Below are 22,577 nucleotides of genomic sequence, written 5' to 3'. Positions count from 1 at the left end.
CAAAAAGTGAGCTGGTGGGAGACTGGTAGGTTAATACACCTGGTTCCAGTCTCAGGTTCCAGTACTTCCATCAGTGAATATGTAAGTATTTTACACAAAATATAACAGCTTCACATGGAAACTGAGACACCTGAGAATAGTCTATAGCTCAGTAGTTGTGCAACATTAGAGAGCAGCTTCAGTCTATTAAGTGCAGAGATAAAATCCAGAGATAGCTTTGGCAACAAAATATGTTCTCTCAAAGGTAATTCAGAGAAATTGATTTAGGTAACTAGGGCTATGTAACAGGGTGGTCTGTCCCGTTAAGAAAGGGTAGCCAGCCCTGTTAAGGACATTCAGCTGTAGGGTCTTCTGCTAGAGGTGGATGAATAATGTCCCCAGGACAGACTTCTTATGCCCTTCTCCATGAGGCAGCAGCAGGAGGAGAAGCAAGCAGCAGGCATGGCCAACATGTGTTATGGAATGCAAGGTGTTCTGGGAATTGTAGTTCTGTAGAGTAGCAGAGTTCACTGTTGCTGGGGGAACTTTTACCCCATTTTTCTCCACCAAAGCTCATATCAGGAGGGCAAAATATTTCCTGATTTCAGCAGCAAAAATGGGATCAATTCCCCACCCCTAGCAGCAGTGAGCTCCACTACTACTCTACGGAACTATGATTTGCAGAACACCTTGCGTTTTTTGACACATGTTGCCCATGTCACTGCAATGCACAGCTGAGAAGTGCAAGCAGATGGAAAGGGAGAGTGAGGCACTCTACCCACCATCTGGTGCCTATCCCCTTAGGCAATGCACTACTAAGGGGACTGGCACATTACACTACTGCTTTCAGCTAATGAGAGAGAGCAAGAGGACGCAAACTGAGGGAAAAGTTGCAAAGAGAAAGGAAGCAGATTGTGAGCTGAAGAGCTTTCTGCATAGAGGGACCAGCCTGCTCTGCTGGGGCCAGAGCCAAAGGGCTCCCCTCCTAGTGCTTGTGTCAGAAGTGAAGGGTTCGGGTTTATTTGTTTATTTGTTGGCCTGTTTAGTACTTAAAGGTTGTTTCATTTGGGAAGGCTGACTAAGCAGCAATTCAGAAAGCAAAACCTACCTAGCAGGCTAGGCAGTCCACCTACAGGGCTCTGTGCAGTCAATGGGGAATTAGTTAAGTGTCCTTGAAAGCTGACCTATCAAAGCTCATGTACTGAGCAGAGAGCCACCTAAAACTAGCCAATAGGGCTAGGGGAAGACATTACACATAAACTGGTTTAAGTGATCAGAAACTGGTTTAAACCTGTAACAGAACAGATGTTCAGTGCACATAAACCAGTTTGAAAATGGCTGAAACTGGTTTGAGGTAAACCTGGTTGAATGTAGTGTCAGACTTAACTGATTTGGGTCAAACTGGGTTATACAATGTCTGTCCCAGACCCCTTCCTGGTTTAAGTTAAACCAGAGTCCCCCCCCCCAGCATCCCAGATGCTTTGCAGTCCTGGGGACGGATGTCTGCTCCACAGCAGGAGCTCCCTGGCTGGAGCTCCAGCAGAAACTGCAGGCACAGTAGCATCTGCCTGACTTCCTACTGCCCCCTTCTCCCCACAACTCCCTGCTCAAGCAGGGACCCCCCCACACACAGAGCATGGAACATACCCAGCATGTGGTATGCTAGCTAATTCTGAGAGGTGCCTGTGTAAAGCAGATAGGACAAAAGCAGGAAGGACAGTGTCTGCTTAGGGCTTTTTGGAGTTAATCAACAGGTCAGTTGGTAGTGTCCCTCTGTTCCTTCCTTGGAAAAAGTTGTTTAAGAAGAGCTTGAATTAATGAGAGAGGCTTCTGTTTTCTTGATTGGGTGCTGAATGCTCTGTTATCAACTTTCTGCTGGCTCCCCTCATGGCCATGAGCAGCAAGGGGGGGGGAACCCCTCCCTAATCAGAGCATCCTGCTGGAGATTGGCCACAACACCCTCAGCTCAGCGCTGTGAAAGGGAAAGGAGGGCTGCTGTAGCACCCCTTAGCTTCTAGCCTGAGCCACTGCAGGCATGTGGCTTCATTTTTCAGTCCAGAGGGAATGTCTGTGCAGTTACAAACCAGTTTAGCCTAGCCAAATGGCACAGCTCCAACCGGATACCACCCTCCCCACCCCCCGACACACACACATATAACTATTCTGTAGCCTGATGGTTAAAGATTCACTTGGGATGTGGGATATATGGGTTTGTAATCCCCTCAGGTAAAGGGAGCCTTATGACCCAGACTTCATATTTCATAGGTGAGTGCCCTACCCACTGAGTTCTTATGCCTTAATGGGTGGTGGCAATGCCAGCAGTCAGATTTTTGAGCAAAAGTACTTTGGGCTGTTGTGCTTGGGGCTGCTATGCTGACTCAGTACAGCTGGCATTCATTATCTGTGCTCTGAGAAGGCCTACTGGATAGCTGCATATTTTAGATGCCACTTGTGAGTAATGTCCCAGCAAAAGGCAGGAACAAAAGTTATTAGTTAAGGTTCTGTATAGAAATATCTGTTTTCTCACATCTCTGAAGACTTTTGGGTGAAGATAATACTCCATACTGAAATAAGATTATTCTCCATATTGCAGTGAAAGTGACCTTATGCAGTTATCTTGAATTTATTTTGAATTGGAAGAGTACTGGCCTCAAATGATTCCTGTTATAAGCCCAAATACTGAGAGTAAAAAAGCCTGTGCTTTCCCTGAGTGCCACTTAAGTACTCTTCCTCTGCCCCACCCGCTGCAAGCTGCTGCCCCCCTCCCCAGTATGCTGCATGCCACACAGATACTGCCTGTGCCACTAATGGCATGTGTGTTGCAAGTTCATAGAATCATAGAGAAATAGGGCTGGAAGGGACCTCCAGAGATCATCTAATCCAGTCCCCTGCCAGAGGCAGTATCAACGCTATAAAAACCATCCTATACAAATCCAGTGTCCAACCCAGTTGGTTGGACTTAACTAAAGGTGCTTAACCTTTTGGCTCCACAGGCCAGGTGAGTTTCCCAGATTCCATCTACAGGCTGCATTTAGCCATCTGCAGTGTAGCTTGGGCTATGGTTCCCAGCACCAACCCCCTCCCTTTCCTACATACAAAGGTTGTTCCCTGGGAGTCTAGCACCACCCCCTCTCACTGTCAAGCTGGCATTGGATCCCAAGGGTCTGGCACTACCCAATCCCACCCCCTGTGTACTAGGGTAGGGGCCTGAGGGGCAGGGACTACACTGTCCCAGCTCCCTTACACTGGGGATTGGGCCTTGGGGCCATGCACCACCCCTACCCAGCCCTGTATTCAGGGATCAGGCACTGGGTACCATGCATAAGGCCCAGGGTACCCTATGGGTCTGGAAATTTGGTGATGGGAGAGCACTGACACTGCTCCCCTGCTGCCAAATCTCTGGACCCATGACAGATGACACAACATTCCTGGCCAGATCTAGCTCACAGATTGGCGGTTGAGCACTCCTTGTCTAACCTATTAGTAAAACTACACAGTCAACCCTGACACAAGCACAAGACATAATCCCTGACCTGCCTTTTACACAGAAAGTATAATCAGATTAAAAAACTCAAGGTGAGATTACACGTTAAAATTAGCCCATAACTAACTCTAAGGCATATTGGACTGCATTAAAGTTGAAGTAGCTGCTGTTAATTCTAGGCAGAAAGCAGAAGACTGATTCAATTTAATTACCCTTTCAGAGACATGTTACTGAATGCAGCCTGATCTCTGACCTGCCATAAATCTAACATGTGCAACTTACTTTCTAATCTTCAAGACTTCATTTACCTGGAATTAGGCAGTAGTATTGCATGCCTGACTAGCCTGTATGTATCAGCCAGCAGTTATATTGCTGTCAGACTTCTTTTTATTTTAGGTTGAAATACCACCGCTAAATATCATCATTCTACAAGCAAAATACTACTGCTACCAACATGGATTATTTTCTTCTTAATTACTTCTTACCTCGCTAGCTGTATTTTACTATTGTGCTTCTTGCCACTTGCAGAACATATGTAGGACAGTGAATGAGGCAGGGATGCAGAGCTTGGGTAGGCTGAATTGAATGGGCAAGGAGATTATTCATGAATAATTAGAGTAAAATATTGATCACTTCCCTTATTCTTTTTGCACCATCCAAATGGAACACTGAAGGAGACAGAAGCTCAGAGGAAAAAAATAGGATGTGAACATATTATTCAAGACTATTACGATGTAGTCACAAAAGGGACAGTTTGCACCAGCCTGTTTATCTTCGTTGTTTCCTGGTTTAACTTCAAATTAGGCTTTTTAATGCAGTACCTACGTAGTAGTACTTTATCCAGAGCTTCTGCTAAAACAATACAGCAAAACTGACAATAGATTATATATAACATATGGTTAATGGTAAAAGCATACAATAGGATTATGCAATTTACCAATTGTAAACTGTAAACAAAATTAAAATAAACATAATATATGGTGATACAAATAATAGATCAAATGAAACAATATTTCACAGTAAAAGAATAGAAACATGGAATTTTTATTTGAGTTTGACGTTTTTCTTTGTGTAAGTATTTGCAAATATACCCAGGGGGTGAATCCAGACATGCTGGGACATTTCGTTCATGAGGGACAAGTAGCAGTGGCACACCTTGAGCTGCTGCTGCTTCTTCCTGGGGAATGCCTGGGCCATGTGCACTTTGGTGCATGGCAAGTTGCCCCAGGTGGCATACAGGAGGCTTGGGCAGCACTGTGCTGGCCCCAGTAGCTTCGGGGGGCCTCCCTGAGCTGCAGCCATGGTGATCCTGCTGGGTAGAGCCTGGCCGGCAGCCACAGTGCAGCTCTGAGCAGCCTAGCTGCACTTTTATGTAGTGCATCCTGCCCAAGCATGTGCTCCTTCAGGGTTTTTTTCCAAAGTTTCTTTTGACCCTTGGATACCCATGTTTTTTTTTGACCCCTGCACACTCGGGCAGCACACCCTTACAGCATGGAGAACTCCAGACTGTGTGATATGTGGCACTGCAAACATGGTTTTGCAGCACCACATACTGCGCTAGCACGCTCCTCTGGATACACCCAGGGAGTTTAGAACAAGAGGTAACAAAGGAGCTAAATTATAATTCAGTGTTTAAAATTTTCATAAGAGAGATACATTTTCTTTTTATTTCTTCAAAGAATGACCAATACCACAAGTAGAGGTTTAAATCATCCATCTCATCCTTCCCACAAGAACATACACTGTTTGTATGTGGGGTCTGATACCACCTGCCCATACCACTGCACATCTCATTTAAGTGAATTGCAGACTAGTAATGGCTTCTCTTTTTGGGGGGTTTTGTACTTTAGATAGGCAGGTTTCTAGGCCAAAGGAGTGTTTTATTAATCTTAAAAAAGGAGTTTAATAAGGCCCCTGCCACGCACTACACTTAAGATGTGAATAACTTGTTAATCATGTCTTCAGCTGTAACCTAGCCACATGTTAAAGCAGTTAATGGAATCATAAAACAAGGAATAAGCCACAAAGTCATTCCACAAAAAAATGTTTAATAACTTGGTGGCTGGTTCCTATCATGCCATTAATTGAATATATGGCTAAATGCATCTCCATGGCTGGGAGCCCCATCAGCTGTGGACTCCCAGCCTCAGGGGCACATGGAGTCCCCCTGAAATTTGGAGCCAAGATCAGTTGATGGGACTCCTAGGCATAGGATTACAGGGTGAGCCCCCACTGAGGCTCCGTGTTGCGAGTGCCATTGTGGCACATGTTGAACGGCAGGAAGCATAATTGTGTGGCTCACTCATCAGATCCCACCCCACCTTTACCTGCACATTTGGCAGGGGCCTAAGATTTCACTGCATGCATACCTGTCTGCAAGCTAGCCTCTGTAATCTTTGGAGTTGCTTGCAGACATTAAAAAAACAACAATGCACTTTACCGGAAGAATCAGCACGTTACTTCAACCCTGCTCTGCAGAGTCTGTAAAGATTGGGAGCTTCAGCGGGGTTTTTTGAGTTTTTAGTTAAAGTTGATTCAATCAGCTATTAGATAAAAGTTCCAAAAATCTCAGCTAAAGTGCCTGATCTTTACAGAATCTGCAGAGTCTGAGTCAGATTGAAGAAATGCACTGCCTCTTCTGAGCATGTGCAGGGTTTGGCATGGGAACACACTGAGTTTAAATTAAAGCTCTGCTTTTGGGGGTTTTTTTAATGTCTGCAAGCAGCCTAAATTTATATCTTGTTTTAAATATAGGGGGAGACATTATTTTTATATAGACTCCAAAGACGATACATAGCCCCTTGCATCTTCAGAACATTTTACAAAACTGTCTTGCAATTTAATAAGAAAATAGAAACAACCAAAACTGCTTTTAAAACATGTATTGGAAAAGGGAAATCTATGGCAACTGGCAGTCAGGGCAGTTGTAAATTGGGAATAACAGCATATATGAAATAGGTGAAGAGCATGCATGGAAATAATTGCTTACTTGTTTACAGGCCATTACAGTCTGAACCCAAACATTTAAAGCACACTCTGATGTATGTAGTTATGGAGGTGTGCTAATCCTCAGGGCCAGCAGTACTTCTAGAGGTTTGAATTTAATTTGTGTGATTAAAAGAAAGTTAATATCTACTGTAAGAATGCATGAAAGTTTTCTTAGGCTATTTTCTTGTTCCCTGATTACTTACAAATGTCTATATTATTGTGCATGGCTGTTGGGGCTGCATTCCACAAAGTATGATACTTGTGTTTGGAAAGTAAGTTTCATATGGTCAGATCTAGGTGCTAATATGAAAGATTCCCTGAAAAAGTCAGGAAACATAACAGAGTTTGACAGTGTCAAATGAAATGAAATGTGAACACACATAATTAAGAAACATAAAAAGTAGGATAGATTTCACTAGGCTGAATTTGGCCCCCTCATGCTCCTTAACATATGTGATTAGCCATACAAGATATGAGGTTTTTTTATAGCTTTCTGCTACCTTAAGGGATGTAGGACACTGGTGCTCAAAGTCCAGACCATAGGCCAGACCAGGTGGCAGAATCAGGTCATCTGGCCAATGGGGCTCTGCATGGATATGGACATTTGGCAGCAGGGAGCAGGGGCAGTGTTAAGTGCCACAGTTCTGGGAGTCCTCTGACAATGCTGCCATGACTGCCCTACTGCTGAATTTTTTGACCTATGGGGAGCCCCACGGGCTGAATTATATGGCTATGCATGCTGGATCATGATGGATCTGGAGGCCAGGCTGTGGGTAGATGTAGCGTATGGGATCAGACCCAGTGCATGGCCCTGGACACACACGGGATCCCATGTGGTCCCAGACTTAGTGCACAAGGTCATTCTGCACTGCCCCCAGACCAGCTGCACCCCACTCATCTGACCCACACGCCAAAAAGTTTTAAGTACCATTGACAATTTGACAGTGCAAAATTCACCTCCGTGAGCTATGTAAGGAGCTATGTAAAAGCCTATGTACCACTTAGTCAGAATTTAAACAGCATAACAAGATGAAGAAGTGAAAAACAAATATAAGGAGAACAGCATGTGATCAAGTGTTGAGTGTTTTGGTTGGTAGGAGGATGGGGCCTTGGGCAGTGTTGGTGACCTAGACGGAAGTGGGTTAATGGTATAAACTCTTCTCTGTATCCCTTCTCCAGTATATCAGGGCTATGAAAAACTCTCAAGCAGGTTTATAAAATGAGTATGTAGGGGGGAATAGTTTTTCTTTCTAATTAGGTTGAAGGATGACTTGAGAGAGTCCATTTTCAGAGTTACTTGCCATGCGGTCATCCTTTTGGCAAGTGAAGGGCAATCGGATTTGCCAGGTGTCGCAAAGAACACATGGCATTCAGATATTTGACAGCTCTGTCACACCTCCTCATGTCTCAGATTAAAAGGTCACGTACTCTCCTCCCAAAGAACGCTATTTGGCTCCAGGAACGTGCACTGGGTTGGAACCAAGCAATCATGGGCTCCAGTCTCAGTGGCAGCTATTAATAATTCTGTGTAGTTCACAACCTTTCTTACCAGCTAAGGCCTTATTTCCATGTGCCAGCAGGGAGGCAGCTAGCAGGGGATTTACAGAAACAAAGATAAATCACCACTTTTTGTAAAACAAATATAGACAGGCCCAGAAACTACAGACATTCTGTTTTCAGGATTGCATGGTCACTTCTTTACCTCAGAGTGGAAGTTTCTTTTAGGACACTTTGTGTGTCCTTTGTGGTGAGATGTATATAATTCATAAAAAGGGTTGCATCCGGGAATGCCTCCACTTTACTCTAAAACCCACAATGAGCTAGTGAAGAACACAGACTACAAATGAAAGAAAATCATTTGCATCCGAGATGGCTTTGCTGGATCCCTAAACCATCCCAGATATGTATTTATTTTGCCTCTTTGAAAACCTACAATGAAGGAGATTCCAGAACTTCCCAAATAGTTTGCTTCCTTGTCTTTACAGATTGGAAGTTTTTTTGGTTGTTTGGGGGTTTCCCCCCAGACCCTAAAATTTATTGTAAATCTATTTTGTTCTAGTTTATATGTAGAGAGTAACTAACTCCAGTCACTAAGAAGATAACAACATGAACAGGTTAATTGCTTAACCAGACTGAGCTTTTAAGTAAATGATCTATTTTGAGTTTCTTTATATGTGCTATTTACTATACTTGCAGTGATGTTTTGAACTATGTACTGTACTTTTACAGCTGTCATAAGACTACTTATTTTGCTTGGTGTCTCATCACATTTGAGCCCAGTGCCATGGGCTGTTTGCACTGAGCTGTTAGGAATCTGTCCTCTTTGGCCTAAATTAGAACAGAAAGTGCTGTTCTTACAGCACCCGTTTGTTTACTGAAAATGAAAAAGGCAAATACAATTAGGAAGTGAATTCTAGTTTCCTGGAGTGAGATGTACTGTGTAATATACACTTTATTCAGAAGCAACAATTCCAATGAAATGCTTTATATTATTTCCTTTAAAAATGCTGAATATAGGGAATGTGAAAGGAAGTGTTTGTGGGCCTCTGCATTTCAAAGCCTGTGCTGACGCCTATACCTTGGAGATAGAGACACATCACTGGAACCTTATGAAAGAGCAGCAAGAATTTCCTGGGAGATGCTATTCTGTTAACCAATCAGCTAGTAAGCAATTTGCTTATGACAAGAACGAGAGGTATACTGTGTGAAATTGAGCCCATTACATGGACTTTAAACCAGGTATGGTTTTTCCTCACCACATTGTAAACTGAAGCTCCAGGAGGGGTGCTTTAATTAGAGTGGCTCTGAGAGCTACACTAATTAAACCAGTCGGAGCATCATGTCTATCAGCGTCCCCACACTGAAAAATGACGACCGGGGTTCTTTACCAAATGATCAACAAATGAGCTTTAGTTAAAGCGCCCCCATTGCCATTTTTCAGTATGGGGATGCTGATACATGTGATGCCAGAGTCTGCCGGAGCACAGTAATTACCACATTTCAGCAGACTTGATAAATTAAATGTGCTTTGACACACTATAGGTACAGCGTGTTTGAGCTGCCTCCCTGCACACACATAGGTGCTCTAGATTGACGTACAGGAGGAGGATGAAGCTTAAATGCTGCTGACAACTAGTAATACAGTAGGGAGGCAAGAGTTTGAGTTATAACTTATCAGATCCCTTCATTAATCCAAGCACCCTGTCTTGGTGATCAAATCACTGCAGGTGCAGACAGAAGTGACAATTTTTGCCTAATCTAGCCCCTGAAAGCATTCTATAGCCATGATCAAACAGAAGTACATGGCTGCAGAGTGCTTTAAAAGGGCCAGATCCTGTGAAAATCTGAACCTTCATTGCACGAGGGTTCAGCTGAAGATGCTCCAAAATGGAGTGGCTTCAATAACTTGTGTCTGCGCTGTGTGGTCACATCTACATGAGATGCTGATTCTGCAGTAGCATGACACTACTGCACAGTAGTGTTGCATGGTAGAAACCATGACACAACATTACTGTGCTTAAGTCTTGGGCTACTGCACAGTCAGCATCACAAAAAAATCCATTCATCAGCACTGCTGCACAGTAATTTGGGTTATTGCAGAGTTATTTAGTACTAGCTTATGCAAGTACTAAATGAGTGTGCAGTAATGACTGCATAGTCAGTGTCTCACGTAGACATGTCCTATATGTAGCTCAAGTGCTGTTTTGCAGTAGACTGGATTGCATGGAGTAACATAAATGTAGTATTTCAGTTAGTACTGTAGCTGTCAAGGCTTGTAAGTATAGATCAGATATGTAATCTGACAATTTCAGCTCAGTCCTGGCAGACATTTTCCCTCATCCCAAGTCACTAAACAGTTTGACTTCCTTGAAAGAAAACAACTAAAGAATTGAAAAGCCATTCTTAGTCCCACCGTCTTTTTACAACACCTTAAGCCTTTGAACAATGGCCCAAGAAAATGGCAAGTTTGGAAGTTGTTTGAATTCATTGCAGGGAAAGGGTTCAATGGTCCCATTTCACATAAGCTGCCAAGCAACGCTTGTAGGGCAGACACTCTTTTGCAATAGAGTCTTTTGTTATGCTATCACAAGTCCAGTTTCATTCATGATAATGAAACTATACTAGAGGTGGCTGCTTGTTTTTTTATTGGAGTATGTGGCAGTGTACCTTTAGGCACTTTAAGGGCAGAAAACAGGCAGCAGCCAGGTGACTGATGAGGCAGACATTTTAGGTCTCAGGGATATAAGCTGGGCTGCAGTTTGCTGCAGGAAGAAGGGAGGTAGCATCAGGTTGAGAGCTGCTCCTGGAATTCCAGGAGGTAAGCGCAGGTGCTATGGTGGTGGTGGAGGCTCCTGGTCCTGGGTAAGACCTAAAACTGCATCGTGCCAGGGAAGGGTGGTCTGGTGGGGCTCCTAGTGGCATGGGAGCCCCCAGGAAATGCCAGGCCAGTTACCCCCTGGTGAAAGGCAAAAGGAGGCACCTCATAACCCTAGCCCCGCATCCCTGGTAGTGTTCCAGGAGAGCAGGGGGAGTCCAGGCCTGTGAGGAGCCCTGAGGCAGAGTCCAGGCCAGAGGAGGGACCTGGGGCCATGGTTAGGTGGCAGGGTAAAGCCTGGGGTGAAAGTAGTCTCTTTGAGAGAGAGGGGCAATGAATAGAGAGACCCTGAGATAGAGGGGTGATGATTACAGCAGGTGAGTGAGTAGAGGCCCCGTGAGCAGGTGAGTGAGGAGGCCCAGTGGGGGCATAGTGGGCCAGTGAGGGGCCAGAAATGAAGTAGGCCAGCAGTTGTAGAATTGCTCAGTCAATGCTCAGGTGAGGGTAGCAGGAGACACCCCACAGACTGCCTGGGGCTGACCAAGGCATGGAGAGCTAAGCTAAGCTAAGCCTGAAGCCATGTGAGGCCAGGCAGTATGAGTGTGGATCAGGAGAGAGGGCAGTATGAAAGAGGCTGGGTGAGAGCCAGTGGAATGAGTGGGATCCCGGTAAGAGAGGGGTGGTGTGTGAACGGCCCTCCAGGGCAGTAGGGTAGAGCTGCAACTGTGTGCCCAGTTTGCTCTGGCCAAAGGCCAAAGAGGTAACACACACAGTGTAACATCTGCGAGGCATGGGACCTGAGGAAGGAAGTTTCAGAGCAGGTATTAAGGCCCTTGTCAACAGGGTGAGTAATGGGTAGCGTCCCGCCTTAGTAACAACTCTCATATTTTTCCATCAAGGCATGGCAGGAGAGTGAAACAGGAGGTTACCCCAGGAGCAGGATGGCCAGCAGAGACCCAATGAGGAAGCCACCCTGTTACAGAGTGTCATATAAACCTGTTCAGAACAGGGTTAGCCAGTACAGTCAACACCCATCAGCCACAATGTGCCCTTTTGGCTACCAAACAAAACACAAAAGCCTTAAAAATACAGTTTAGAATGTAAATACCTTGGAAGCCATCTCTCGCAGAAGGCTGACATTGATAAAGAAATCCAAAATTACCTCAAATGTGCAAGTGCAGCCTTTGGATGCCTGAAGCAATGGGTGTTTGAAGATTGCAAATCAGATCTGAAACCAAGCTCATGGTTTATCTAGCAGTTGTGATCCCCACTTTGCTGTATGGAGCTGAGATACGAGCAATGTACAGGAGACATCTAAAGTGGTTGGGGAAGTACCATCAACCCTGCTTGTGGAAGATCCTCTGAATCCAGTGGAAAGACAAACACACCAATGTTAGTGTCCTCCTGCAAGAAGCTGCTTCGAGTATTGAGGTGATGATCTTCCAACATCAACTTAGTTGGGCCAGCCATGTCATCTGGATGTCTGACTCCAGACTCCCAAAGCAAGTTTTATTCTCCCAGTTCACCTAAGGTGTATGCTCAAGAGGAAGGCAGAGAAAGTGCTTCTGGGACATCCTTAAGGCCAATTTTAAAAAATGCAATATTGATGTCAACTCATGGGAGACTCACCCAGCACCACCCCAAATGGAGGAAAAATCTCCTGCAGGCATCCCAGTACTTTGAAACCTTTAGACAACAGGAGATGACAGAGAGAGAAGCAGAAGCAGCGTATCATGGACCAAATCAAGAATCCAGCACCACCTACCCTTACACAGAAACACATGTCTGAGCTGCAGTAGAGTTTGTTGATCTCAGATAGGCCTCATCAGCCATCTTTCATCTTTGGACACACAGATAAGACAATCACCCTCAACTGTCAGGGATTCCTAAAGAAGAATATAAATAGCATTATATTTTATCAGATACCCTATCAGTAATATTGTATTTCTATCAACATTTTTAAAGCACATTCTCTTTGTAGGATCCCTCTTACAGATTGGCATATGCAAGTCATAGGGAATCACACATTTAGCATCTCTATACAGCACATCTGGCTGTGGCTTATAATAATGACAGAGTAATTTTTGTACTATTTTTTTGGATTCAGCTGCCATAATATATCCAAGCTTTTTATTTATCAACCAGCAAGACTGGCTAATATGGTTTGTTTCCCGTGGGAAAAAGGAAACAGAGGGAGACACAAGAAACAAGAAAATTGCAAGGAATGGAAAATAAAAAATGGAACAGAGCAATAAAATTAGTCATCGATAATTAGGAACAATAGATATCAATTTATTTTTTTTATTTATCCTTAGGAACTTTCTGCTGGGATATTTTGTGAAATTTTGGTTTGATTTGTGTTCTACTTTATTTGGTCTGACACTTAATAGCATATAGTATTTGCAAAACTTATGGAAAGTCATAGGAACATAGAACTGAAAAGGGACTCCTGAACCACAGTGCTAAGTCTGCATTTCTAGGCAACAGTGGGAACATCTACATGAGACATTTACTGCAGTTGCCTAATTAGCTCCACAGTAAATGTCTTACTGTCTACACATGCAGCCCTACTAGGCACCAGAAAACTAATAAACTCTGCAGCAGGCTAGTACTTGTAAATACTAGTATCCTGCTGCAGTTTTTTTCATGTGCAGCAATGCACCTTTAGATACTGACCAGGCTAGCCCCTCACTGAAGCACCCTTGTGCCTCACTCAGCCCCTCTACAGCACATTGAGCTGGGTCGGAAAAGCCCTGGGCTGGCAAGCTGACCTCCCTCACCAACTCCCTGCCAGCTAAGATGGCTCTGACCCGGCTCAACATGCTGCAGTTCTGGGTGCACATGTAAACATGGTGCCCAGGAGCAATAAACTCTGGCCCAGTATGTGGCAGAGTTTATTGCTGCATATTAATATGCACACATAGATGCACCCAGTTTGTCCAATAATATCATGTGAAATTTGTTTATGCACTTATTGAACTAAAAATGGGTAAAAGCCATATTCAGTATAGGTTTGCAGAATGCTGTTTTGGAACACAAATGAATCTTAGGAATGTCAGAAGGACTGCAGGCAATCAGGACTCACAATAGAGATGATATATTTTATTAGACAAACAAGATTTTGGCAAAAAAAATTCTTTAATTGCAAGCTTTTGGGCACAAACACCTTTCCTCAGGCATTGGAGAAAAGATTGTAAAAGTTCTCCTGGGTAGAAATGAAAGTTCATATTTGACAGGATTTAACAGAGGAGTCAACAGATGGAAGACTTCTCTGGGCAGTCAGTTCATAGCTGGTATGAAGCCTCTCACCTCCTGTAAGGATCTGTGACTATGCAAATTATCTTGAAACAAAGGCAGGAGCAGGATCTCAGATTTCAGGTGGTCACAGTTGCTTCCTGCTTGGGAAAATATGAAGATTTCATTTAAAAAAAAAAGAACTGCAGAAACCTCTCAATAACAGAACTGTCCAGAGGCTGACAATTGCATTTAATTCCATTAAGTGACAACCTTCAAGGTTTTAACATTTGTGGAATGAAAACAAAACCCTTAGGAACACTTTCATAAAATGGAATTGTGTTAAAAAGTCAGTTTTCAGATCTAAAGGGTCTGGTTTACAATATAACTCTCTCTTGCCATTCAGAAGTAACCAGAAAGTTTTCCTTGGACCTCAGAAACCTTCCCATAGAAAATGTCATCAAAATCAAAACATTTCTGTGACATATTCAGCTTTGACGAAACATCATATTTCAACAAAAATACATTTTGTCAGAAATGTCTGCCCAATTTTATCCTGTGCTTTCAAAAGGGCTATTTTAAAAGGGTTGTAAAGACATCTTTAGAATTGTAAATAAGAGGACACCTATTTACTTGAGAACAGTATAGCCATAAATAATGCTACACTCCAATCTTTGTCTTGTAACAACTGGTATTTCTGACAAATTACAATTACTGTTCAAGGACAAAAGCTTCTTGTGACTGTTTTGGACACATTTTCAACCCTTGCTTAGAACTCATCAACCTTTCCACCACTAACCTCAGCTCCAGGGATATCTACCTTTTCTTAGAGACCTGACCTTTCATAGAAGACAAAAGCAACAAGCAAGTCGTGCACAAAAACAAAATAGCTCATAGATCTACCTGTAAAACAGCTCTTTGCTATCAGCTGGAATTTCTTCCTACTGTTAACCATGGTCCCTATCTTTCTTTTCCTCTCATCATGGTCTTTTATTTTCCTCCCACCGTAGTCTGTGCTAGTTAGTTTGATGAGTTCTATTCCAGATTAGGGAGATAAAGTCTCCTGAGGGCAAAAACCTTCTACTCTTATTGGTGTGAAATGTGCCACACACAAATGGAGTGATACTAATAATAGCAGAAAGGGTGCGAATGTGTGAAAATGGTGATGATCAGAAATAGCCTTTGAAGTTAAAAAATTACCATTGGAAAATCTTCCATAAAGTTTTTGTGGGCTAAGTTCACTAAGGGTAAAATATTTGAAAGTCCCAGAAGTGACAGACTCCTGTGTCACTTGGTTGATTTGGAAAATTTATAGCCGAGTTGATTCAGAGATATATACATTTTTACTGCCATGTCCCCTTGGGGTTTCTGCCAGCATGTAGGAGGCATCTGTAGTTTACAGATGGTTCTCAACAGAAAATCTGCTAGTAGATTTAAAAAACAGAAACCTTTTCATAGTAAACTTATCATACCGGATAGTTCTCACCCAGTGCTTATGCTGGTTCATACCAAAACAAACCCCAAGTGATTTTGCACGTTTAACTATAAAATGACCAAGAAATGATGCTTACTGCTATGTAAAACTCCTCACGTTCTCTGAATTCTTCAGGGCAAAAATTGGGCATTTCCATCTCTACCACACACACCACCATGAGACCTTGTAAATTCCCATAGCCAAAGTTGCTATTATGAAAACTTTCCTATCCCAACAAGATCTGAAATAGAGAGACACCTTAACATCTTGATTTTTCAGATGGTCACCACCCATCTTCTGAAAATCAGGCCTCTGGTGGTGACTTGGGGGATCCAATTTCACCAGTATAAGTGTAAGCTAAGATAAGAGCACAACACCGCCTGTGTACCAGAGTTAGAGATAGCTGAAGGTGCAGTTTCCCATTTGTAGAACTTTTTGTTTTGCTTTTGTTTTGAAACATAGTTTTACTTGAATAGAAATTCTGGTGTCACTGAGCACCTGCAGAGGCTTCCAGTGGTCCCTGAAGCTGCGTCCTGGGCAGACCTACCAACTGACTACCTAGAGTAGTGGTTCTCAACCTCGGGTCATGACCCAAAATGAGGGCTGTGGGGGCAATGCCAACAGTGCCACACACAATTGACGAGCTGTGCCAGGTGCTGGGAGCTCCCCTGCCCCCAGGCCACCACCGCCGCTGCTACGAGCAGTGGGTCATGGCAAACAAAGGTTCAGAACCACTGACCTAGAGGGCGAAGACCTGGAACTTCCCACATCCCTGGCCCTGGGGCAAGCCCTCTAGGCTCCATTGGATTTGGCAAATGTTTGTCAAATGTGAAATCTATTGAATGAAACATCTCAGGCTCAGTGTATCAACAGTTTTCTACAACACTTTTTTTTCAATGGGAAATTTCTGCCCAAGTCCAATCAAAGCATAAGAAAGAAAAGAAGTTACATTAGAGAGTAATTTAATAAATGTTCAGACAATGTGGTGATGGCAACAGTCTTACAACTTAGATGCACTTGATAGCCTGATATATAAAAAAGTACACATGAAATTTAAAAAATCTATTTTACCAGACAGGCTTGTTCATATCCTGAGATTTTTTTTTTATGAAATGTACCCACCAGTGATTTCAGACCGAGGTTTGTGTGAACAGTATGAGAGTATTATGGTCAGAAATAAAGGTAGCAGCATCTTGATTTAGTGATAAAATGTCAGAAAAATACATAATCTACATTTCAGGTAAGTGAACATGTCATAATTTGCTTTATTTCATTCTGCAACTATCTAAAGCACTTTAAAGAGGTCAGTACTTCTTCTCTACTGAACTGAATTAAGCTTGCCCAAGATTTATGATCATAGACTGCATTTTTCAAAATCAACAGTTTGGTAATCGGGTAGGATTTCTGCAAACTGGTCCAGCTAGAAGGCTCACAGAGATTTTCAACACCTTCCTGTTTTGTGGCAAAGGGCCACAGGGAAACATAGCATAAGGTCACTTATATAGAGATGAATGGAGCTTTCAGGTCTTTTGCACAATTACTGTGGTTATCACATTCTTGTATACCAGAGACAAATAGGAATTTGACATGTCCACCCGAGGAAAAAATCTGATTTTTTATGGAACAGATTCTTTCATTGGTGTAAATTATGGTAGTGCTTTCAGCTTCAAGGAGGCTGTGCCAATTTACACTAGCCGAATAGAGATGAAGTATTCAGGGTTCCCGTTATCTCACTTTCATATTTCAGAAGTAAAGTCATGGAAGAACATCTAGTACTGTGTTATTTATGGGCCTAAGGAGCAATTTACAGTTTCTATTGAGAATTTCCCCCCTGATTTTATTTGAATCCCATATACAGGGAAATTTACAGGATAGGATGCAGTGGTGTTCAACCTTTAACCCCATGAGGCCATGTCACCTGAACCATGGGTCTACCTCTGGATCCAAAAATTTGGCAGTGGGAAGCAGTATCAGGATTAATGTCAGCTGCCCTGCTGCCAAATATCTGCACCCATGGGGAACCCCGCAAGCCAAATCTGCATGCTAGATCACACTGGCTCTTGAGGGCACCCTATGGAAAGATCCTGTGTGCAGGGTCAGGCTGACCTCCTGAATAACACCCACAGACCAACTCCATGTTCAGGATCTGGTTTCTGACCCATGGAGCCAAAAGGTTAAGCCCCACTGGTTTAATGTGTGGGAAGCCAGCAATCAGTCCTTACAGCCCCCTACGTAGGCAATACTGACCTTTTTGGAGGACTTGCAGTGAAAATAACATGTAGCCTCATCCAGAGTGAATTGTAGCTGAGTTGCTTCTTTCAGTTGTGCCAGAAGCAAAGTTTACAACAATTTACTTTGCCTATCGGCCAACTGGTTGCCAGTCTTCCCATAAGAACATCTTTGAGCTGGATTTTAAAGGTATTTAAGTTCCTATTTCCTTTTGTAATCTGTTGGTATGTACATAACTGTTTTCTGCATAATGAAAGTTATTTCCTAATTAATGTTACATAGTTGCAGGAAACAAATTCATACCTGAATGAAGAAAGGCTTATGGGATATAGTAGCAAAATGGATAAGGTGTCTTGCTTTAGCTCTACAGCAGTGGTTCTTAATCTATTTGTCATAGTGTGCCACACTTGCAGCTCTCAATGTGTTATGTGGACCTCACCCACACAACTTAGTTCCTGTCTATCCATTTAAAAAATATTTTGTATAGGCCTCAGCAGGGTGCTGATTGGGCGACAGCTCTAGAGGTTTGCATTTAAGCCTCAGTCTGGACTTCTGCCAATGGTCATCCTCAGTAAATCTAGGTGTAAATGGGTACCTTTGACCTGCAATATCAAAATTAGATGGATGTGATCCTAACCATATCACTCCCTTCTGTAGCTGCTGGCTACTGAATAAGGAATACCTTAACCACATTGTTCCAGTGACTGCAAGGTTGAGGTGGATTTTGATCTATCTTAGGATAGGATTGTACCTCAAGAGATTCCAAAGGAAAAGCAGGAAGTTGAATTTCTTTATCATCCTTAATTGACTTTTATGTCTTATCATGTTTTCTTATATAGTTATACTTATATAATTTCCCATACCCTTTTTCTAATTAGTCTGCTTAGATTGCCAGCGTTCTGAGGCAAGGTGTGTCTACTACTATTGTTTGTTCATGATCTGTTCTATGTTGCATCTAGGAGGCATAGCTACACAAGACATTTACTGTGGAGCTAATTAGCTCTGCAGGAAAGCGTCAGTGGGTGTGTCTACACAAGATGCTAACTGCACAGTAGCTGAATAATACTGTGCAGTAGTGTGTCACAGCACAAACAGTGCTAATATGCTACTGTGCAGTATTATTAAGCTACTGCACAGTAGCATCACTAAAAAGGCATTCACTAGAGCTACTACACAGTAACTCTGCTTACTGAACATTTATTTAGTACTTGATTACTTGGTTGATACACTGTAGTATCTCATGTAGACACACCCAGGGCCTATGTGTGTGGTGCTATTAGATGGGAACAAGCTAATTAACTCTGCTGTGGGCTACTACTACCCCACACAAGTACTATCCTGTGGTGGAGTTATTTACTCTACTACAACACGCATGTAGATGCTGACTGGGCCCGGCTAGGGCAAGAGGGTGCTACACTGTGGGGCTGCCTGCTGGCTAGCCCTGCATTGTAGCACCCTCGTGTCCCAGCCAGCCCCACTGCAACATGTTTAGCTGGGGCAGAGCTGACCCCCAGGTACCTGTGCCAGCTGGGGCTGCTCCATCCCAGTTCAATGTGTTGTGGTCCCCAGGCGCTTGTGTAAATGCTGCACGCAGGAGCAGTAAACTGCAGCACAAATTGTGCTGGAGTTTATTGTGTTGGTTTAATTTAATTTGTAGATGCACCCATTACTACCAAAATACACCTAATACTAACTGGAACAATGGCAGTGGTGGGAGGAATAACTACCCAAAGGAAAAAAAACAACAACATGAAAGGCCATTTAGATTTTAGTAACATTTCTTCTTTCTTGAATTTGGAGGAAAATTATAAAGAAAAAATAACTAGCAGCAAAGATAGGCTAGCTTTAAAGCTGTCAACATTAGGAAAACTCCACTTAATAATTAGGATACAAAGAAGAGTGCAGTCAACAAGAAATTCTCTGAGCAACAAGAAATCATGATTTAGCTCTGATTTTTCTTACGAGCTTTTGAGAGTGTCCCTGGACTCTGGTGAGGCTGTTAGGACATTTAAGAATGTGATGATAAGATGGTCAAATTAAGCAGCCTGATATGATGCTGTAAGAAAGTAGTAAACTATTAAAGAAGAAATTCACATCTCTCCACAATTGTTTTACTGAAGCTGTCCAAACTAAATTGGACCGATCAGTCGGTTAAAAGGCTTATTCATAATATTCCTCAACCCTGATGTATAGCATTAAAGTTCTACTCTATTTTTTACATAGGAGATGATGCTCTAGATTTGTCCAATTTTAGCCCACAGATTTAGTCTACCTTAAGTGAATAAAATTCAAAGCTAGACTCTCTTTCTCAGCATAGTGTTAGATGGTATTTAGAGTTGAACAAGTGAACAAGCTATTTGCCCTTTTTGTCTCCTTTGTTATGAAATGTCTGTGAATAGGTTGGGTTTTTAACAAAGAGGTTGCTGCATGATAGTGCTCCATAAATGTTTCCAGCAAATCTATTATAACTTGGCTTGGCAGATTTCAAGTTTTATTTTTTAATAATTTTGATGGCTAAAATTCATGTTTATTTTTAAGCATTTATTTAAATGTTTATTGATTTACATTTTCAGAATTGCAAGAAATTAGGGGTGTTTACTTCAATTAAAGTTTTGGGGTGTTTGCGCACACAGCAGGTGTGGGAGAAGTTGCTATGCTTCTCAGCTGCCAGCACACTACCTGGCCTCCCTGCCAAGCTCTGAGTTCTCTTTCCTTTGTCCCATGGTGGTCGCTGCCCCTGTCCTCACTCCCCACCCTCCGCTCCCCAACAAGGAAACTTCTGGTTGCTCCAGTGGCATCTTCTCCCTGCAGCTAGCAGTTCACTCTGCCAACTGGCTCCCATTCAAGTTTGCAAGAGAAGGCCCAGCTGCTTAGCATCCTACTGGCACCAAGGTGGGGAGGCAGGACAGGGACAGACATATGCACATACACACAGTGCCCAGCCCACGCCCACTGCTCAGCAGGAGCCTGCCTGGGCCCTGCGGCGGCAGCCTATTTTTACATCCCCTCTTTATAAATTTTGATTATTACTGATGGAAATATTTTTCTGTCAGTCTGTGAGTGTGAGGTGAAATCAATGCTTATCAATGTTTACTGACAAAAAATTGAATCCTGCCAAGCCTAATTACAACATATGTGTTGTCCATGAGCTACTTAGCTGTACATACATACCCAATGCAAATGAATGCAATGGTATCCTGAGTTCTAGTCCAGACCCCTGGTGCTGCCTCTTCAGTTCACATTAAACAGTCACTGGATAAAATGGATAGACAGCAGCAGGAGTGAAAACCCAATGCACACTCTCCCCCAGGATAGTGCCTATCTCCATAAGCCAGACAGCAGTGCTGTCTCTGGCTTGCTGTCCTTCTGGCCTGAGATATTTTCTCCTCTTGACTGCCCAGTGGACCTGCCTTAAGAAGATAGTGCTCTTGGTTGTCCCTAACCCTTGGCTTAGTAGTTACATACTTTGCAGGGAAGCAGAATAAAGTGGGATCTAGAATTTGAGTCTCCCATTTCTTGGAGAAGTGCTCTAACTTCTCAGCTATTAGGCTAAAAATTGGATAGGTAGTCCTCTTTTCTCCTTCCTACATGGTTTTGCTTCAACTAAAGTTTTGGGGAATTATATGGATGTATGCACTGAATAGACTTGCAATAGAGCATAAGTGTCCATAATAGTTTAGAAGAACAAATCTAGTTGTGTAGGTGGAATTAGGATCTAAAATACTAATAAGTACCATTTTGGGCCACTTACATATCTACTCTTACGTGGCTATGTGGCATTTTGACTGTTCAACGTGGAGTCTTTAATTTGCTTATCACAGGATGCTATTATGCTTACATTGTGTTTTGTTTAACATTGTATCCGGGATACAACTTGTTAAATGGGTGTTTTATTTGTTGATTTGTTTGCTAGTAAACCTTTCTCAGTATTTTATTGGCTGTAAAAAGGATTCTTAGTATTTAAAAAGTAGAAAACAGGATGTACAGCACAGCCTTCTCAGTTCTAAGTGTTGCTTTCCCATTGTTCTTCTGCCCTTGTTCTCATTGTGTTTGTATTTTATTTCATTTTTCCCCCCACCAGATGGTCTTCAGCATCACGTGATGTCTGAGTCACATTTACAGGTGTAGGTTATGTATGCATCAAGTATCCAGGTAGTCACCAGTTATGCATTAAAGCCCTGAGTGTTATTAGCAAATTTAATTAACAGGATGCAAGTCATGTACTTACATGTTATCTAGATATAACCAGTTTTCTGCAACCCATAGCTGCATTAAAAGCAAATAGCATCTGTGATGTCTAATACATTATGCCAATGCATTTTTAATTTGAGAAGGAATCAAGTTTTAAAGAGCTATGAGAAAAATTGGTGAGATGTATTTCATGTCAACAACTAATAAGTAGTAAAGTCTCTTCTAGCTGGAAAGGCACCCACTTAAAGCAGACTGTTGTATAATATTAATATGGGCATGGATTTATCTCAGATACCAGACAAACTGATTCACTGTCATTCATAATTTTGCTTAGACCTACATAGATCTGAACCACATCTCCATGTCAAAGACAATTGAAGAACACCAGCTTAAAAATTTAATAATTAAATCATTACTATTAGAACTGTGTGAAGCTTCAGGTGCTGATTTGATCTGGAGGAGATTTGACCCCATTCAGTGGCCAAATCTCTGTATCCAAATTGAATTGAGAGATTAATAAAAAGGTCTGAATCGATTCAAAACTTTCTGAACCCCTGCCAGGCCCATCCCCTACCTGTTCCCCCAGCCCCCCAAGCACCCTCTGACCTTGCCCACTGTCCCAGCTCCATCAATGGCTGCCCTGTCTGGCCCCAGCATCCCCGCTCTTAAAAAAAAAAAAAAAA

This window comes from Gavialis gangeticus, unplaced genomic scaffold (assembly GCF_001723915.1).
Source record: "Gavialis gangeticus isolate Ggan-Ray unplaced genomic scaffold, GavGan_comp1, whole genome shotgun sequence".
Lineage (NCBI taxonomy): Eukaryota > Metazoa > Chordata > Crocodylia > Gavialidae > Gavialis > Gavialis gangeticus.
This window is presented reverse-complemented; position numbering follows the sequence as displayed.